At 38.3% G+C, this 4,896-nt stretch overlaps 1 pseudogene; it reads left to right on the forward strand.

Annotated features, from left to right (window-relative positions):
* The first annotated feature begins 1,158 nt into the window (after window positions 1-1,158).
* LOC102441672 lies at window positions 1,159-1,989 on the forward strand (annotated as a pseudogene).
* Window positions 1,990-4,896: the final 2,907 nt, after the last annotated feature.

Consider the following 4,896-nt stretch of genomic DNA (forward strand, 5'->3'; position numbering starts at 1 on the left):
AGCATGTTAGAAAAACAGTGACAATGAAGTTGACCTTTCTGTTACAACAAAGGGACCTTATTAAGTGCCTGAAGGATACATTTCAAGGTTGAGGGAAATAACAGATATGCAGCAAAACTTTCTGTTTTTTTTTTTTTTTTTAATCTTTTGGCTCACCTAGAGAAGGGTCAAAATCTTACACTATCAATTAAATTGGGTGCCTGCTACCCGAGGGCATTATCAACTTAGGGTTTGTTTACTAAATGCTCTACTTAGTATTATGCAAAGTACAAAAAGGAACAGGCACTCCTACTATGGTTTCTTACTTAATGGTAATCAGCAGAAATAATTGTATTTTCGCTTTCTAATCAAAGGCAAGATGTTCCAGACTGTGTGCTTCTTTATTAAAACATGAAACTCAACCAGACCTATTTGCATAAGACATATATTCATTAGGCTCACTCTAAAGTTTTAGTTTATTTAGCGATAATAAAGCTGAAAAATAACTGAGTCAGATTAGTGTTAAACAAAGAGGAACAAATTTATGTTTCAAGAAACAATAGAAATATTTCTAGGTAGTTAAGGGACAGAACTCCAGGATATGATAACTCAGAGGACTGGGACTTTAAGCAGCAAAAAGTGCATAATATGCTCACGGAGGCTCTTCCTTCCTACTCCAATATCTGGTGGTGCAGAATCTTCAAAATCCCCTCCCCCCCCCCTTTTGGAAAATCTCATTTCAAAATTGGGCTGCTTTGGAAGTAAAAAGTAAATAAGCCAAGAGGTAAAGTCGCAGTCGTGATTTCTTCATCTATCCCCTTGGGGGAGGGAATGACGGGACTAAGTTTAAAAAGGAAAGGAATTCAGGGAGTTTAGAGACCATGTGTCACCTGTAAAATCCTAGTATTTGAAAAAATATCATTCAGATGTTTACTAAGTATTTTGGGCTACATGCCACATGGGTCAGGTTGGGAGCTGAATTTTTCATTTCTAAAAATAAAAAATGGCCTGGCCGGTGTGGCTCAGTTGGCTGGGCGTTGTCCAATGCACGGAAAAGTTGTCCATTGGATTCCAGGTCAGGACATATGCCCACACTGTGGCTCGATCTCCAGTAAGGGGCATGAGGGGGGCAGCAGATCCATGTTTCACTCTCATATCAATGTTTCTCTTTCTCCCTTTCCCCTCCTCTCTCTCTCTCTCTCTCTCTCTCTCTCTCTCTCTCTCTCTCTCTCAAAAAAAAAAAAAAAAAAATTCAATTAAAAAAATCTTTTAAAAAATGATGAAAGATGTCTGCTTTATCCTCCGAGTCTCCAAAATAGTGACAATTTGGGTTATTTGTACTTGGGAAATTTTACTTACCATTTTACTTTTATAGTTTGTCTTTTCCCCACGTGCCTTGCCTACACACCTAGACTGTGGAAGAAAAACCAAACTCAACTTCTCTGCAATAGATAAGGTTAGTTCCCATCTAGTCCCCATTCTCCTCTGACGCTTCCCTGTTCCAGCAGCCGTAACAGCAAGAGGGTTAAAGTATCTGTACCAAGAGAAGAAATTGCGTCATGGAGACATAAAGTCTTCAAATGTTGTATTTAAAGGTTATTTTGAAACAAGTAAAATCTATGATGTGGGAGTGTCTCTACCATTGGACATGACTGGGACTGACCCTGAGGCCTATTGTATTGGCACTGAGCCTCGGAAACCCAAGGAAGCTTTGGAGAATGGTATTTTACTGGCAAGGCAGATGTATCTGCCTTTGGCCTAGTTCTGTGGGAAATGACCTTGTCTATTTCACACATGACTCTCTCAGATGATGATGATGAAGATGAAACTTTTGATGAAAGTGACTTTGATGGTGAAACATACTATGCAGCTTTGGGAAGTAGGCCACCTATTAATATGGAAGAACTGGATAACATGCACCAGAAGGTAACTGAACTCTCCTCTGTATGCACTAATGAAAACTCTAAAGATCCTCCTCCTTCTGCACACATTGCTGAAGCTTTGAAATAGAGTCCAGGGATCTCTTCATGTTCATAACTACCTGAGCTTCAAGTGTAGCTCATGTATATAACTGTTCTGTTTAATATAATGCATTTATTAATTACTATGACAATCCATAATTATTAGAGTCTTGGAAAGTGGCCTATTTTAGGACCATAGCATCTTGTTAATATCTGAATAACTATTTCTATTATAAAGGTATTTCATGTATACTTCTGATGATCAGCATTTGATATTGTTGTGGGTTTTCTATAAAGTGTTAAGAAACTATTTTACATTTAAGAAACAAGTATTAGAACTTGTTCATAGAAATTTAAAACACTAGCAATAAAATGCTGTAAACTTTTATGTGTAACAATTTGGACAGAGTGGCCAATACTTTTATTAATGATCTTTCTCAAATATCCTCTATTTTAATGGGTCTATTGAAATTAGCACTCTGTGCAGTACAAAATAAGTCTACATTTGCTTATCTTTTAAAACATTTTTGCTGGTCTTTCCTGGCTGATGTGCTTATTAAATATGGTCACTGGAAGCTGAGAGACTATGGCTCAAAAGGGTAGCTCGAATATTTCCAAAGATTTTTGGTTAAGGCTTGTCTTGCCCTCTTGGCTCTCCCCAGATCTTGGGTTTTGGTTTTCATTTATTAAGCATATTTTCTGTACGGAGATACTTTTTTTTTTTATTACTAATCTATAACTTAAGCATTTCACAGTTCTGATGTAAAAATAATAAAACTCTAATAGGATAACATAAAATAAAGGAAGCTTTATTTATAGAAAAAACAAAGTAGAGCTATAGATAAGTGTCCTCTGAGGAGTCACAAATTACAATAAAGATGGTCAAAATATGGATTGCTCAATTCCATATTTTGACCAAAGAAGTACTTGCTGCATGTCTATTGCATGTCCAATAATTTTTCTTTTTTATATTTTTCCTTTCTAAGAGCAGATTAAAAGGCTGTTGATTTCTATAATTTTTTTGAGAAATATATAAAACTAGAGGCCCGGTGCAAGAATTTGTGTATGGGTGGGGTCCAGCCGGCCTGCCCCAATTGGGGCCCATGGGGCTGGGCGGGCCAGGGGGAGGGGCCACGAGCAGTTGGTGTGCTGGCCCTGCCCCTTGGTAGAACTCCCGGTCAAAGGGATAATTTGCATATTAGGCTTTTATTATATAGGATAAATATAAGATCCAATGATCCCAAGGTCAAAACAATGTAATGCTTATCCCTCTCTTCAGGGAGAAAATACAACTCTGGTTAAGGTGTCCCACAATGTTCACAGAAATATGGCAGCCTTGTCTGTGCTCACTTTATGTAGAGTTAATTTATGGCTTTCTCTATAATTTACAAAGTTCATTCATTTTAGGCACATGTGCTCTACATTGGAGACCTGATCAAATGATTATATTGACAGTGAGGAAATAAAATGCTATAGCAAAAATTCCTTCATGTTCATCCTTCAGAGATGAGACTACACAAATAGACCCAGGCAGGCAGAAGGAAGAATATTATAGCCAGATTTTGGATCTACAAGACTACTCTAATTGTGACTTGGAAAAGCCACTCACTTACTTAGAACCCAGTTCCTTCCCAATCTAAAAATGATAATAAAATCACCTAGGTCAGGAATATTTTTTTCAGTGAGATAAAGCATGAGAAAATGGCTTGTACGACATAATCAGGCAGTATGGCATATTGGTTAGAGCATAGTCCCCAGAGCAAGGCTGCCTGGGTATAAATCCTACTCCTCACTAGCTGTGTGTCCTTGATTGAGTTACTTACCCTCTCTGTGTTGCATTTTGCAGCATGCAAGTGGAGGTGATAATAATGCCTAAATATAGGGTTGTCATGAGAATTAAAAGTACTTATGCTTTGAGCATGTTTTCATTTGTCTCTCAGCCTTCTGTATGTCCTCTTTGAAAAGTGTTAATTTAGCTCCTTTGCCCCTTTTTTGATTGGATTGTTTATCTTCCTTTTGTTAAGTTGTATGAATTCTCTAAATTTTGGAGATTAAACCCTTATCTGAAATAGCATTGGCAAATATGTTTTCCCATGCAGTGGGCTTTCTTGTTTTGTTGATGGTTTCTTTTGCTGTGCTGAAGTTTTGTATTTTTATTCAAAGTCACTAATCATCTGAGAGATGCAAATCAAAACAATGAGATACCATCTCACACCTGTCAGACTGGCTATCATCAACGAATCAACGAAGGATAAATGCTGGCGAGGATGCAGAGAAAAAGGAACCCTCATTCACCGCTGGTGGGAATGCAGACTGGTGCAGCCACTGTGGAAGACAGTAAGGAGTTTCCTCAAAAAGTTAAAAATGGAACTCCTGTTTGACCCAGTAATCCCACTTCTAGGACTATATCCCAAGAAACCAGAAACACCAATCAGAAAGGAAATATGTACCCCTATATTCACAGCAGCACAATTTACAATAGCTAAGATTTGGAAACAGCCCAATTGCCCATCAACAGATGAGTGGATTAAGAATGGAATACTATGCTGCTATAAAAAAGAAGGAACTTTTACCATTTGCAACAGCATGGATGGAACTGGAGAGCATTATGCTAAGCGAAATAAGCCAGAGAAAGATAAATATCACATGATCTCACTCATCTGTGGGATATAATGATCAACATAAACTGACGAAAAAAATAGATCCAGAGACAAATGGCAGGGAAGGTGTGTGTGTGTGGGGCGGGAGGGGGGGGGGCGGTTAGAGAGCAACCAAAGGACTTGTATGCATGCATATTAGCATAACCAATGGATGCAGACACTAGGGCCGTGGGGGCTTGCCCTTGGGGGTGGGAGTGGGGGGTGGTCAATTGGGGGAAAAAGGAGACATGTAAAACTTAAGATACTAAAAAAAAGAAAGAAAGAAAGGAGATGAAGTATGCTTGGGGGAAAAAAAA

This window comes from Myotis lucifugus, unplaced genomic scaffold, assembly GCF_000147115.1.
Source record: "Myotis lucifugus unplaced genomic scaffold, Myoluc2.0 scaffold_5, whole genome shotgun sequence".
Taxonomy (NCBI): domain Eukaryota; kingdom Metazoa; phylum Chordata; class Mammalia; order Chiroptera; family Vespertilionidae; genus Myotis; species Myotis lucifugus.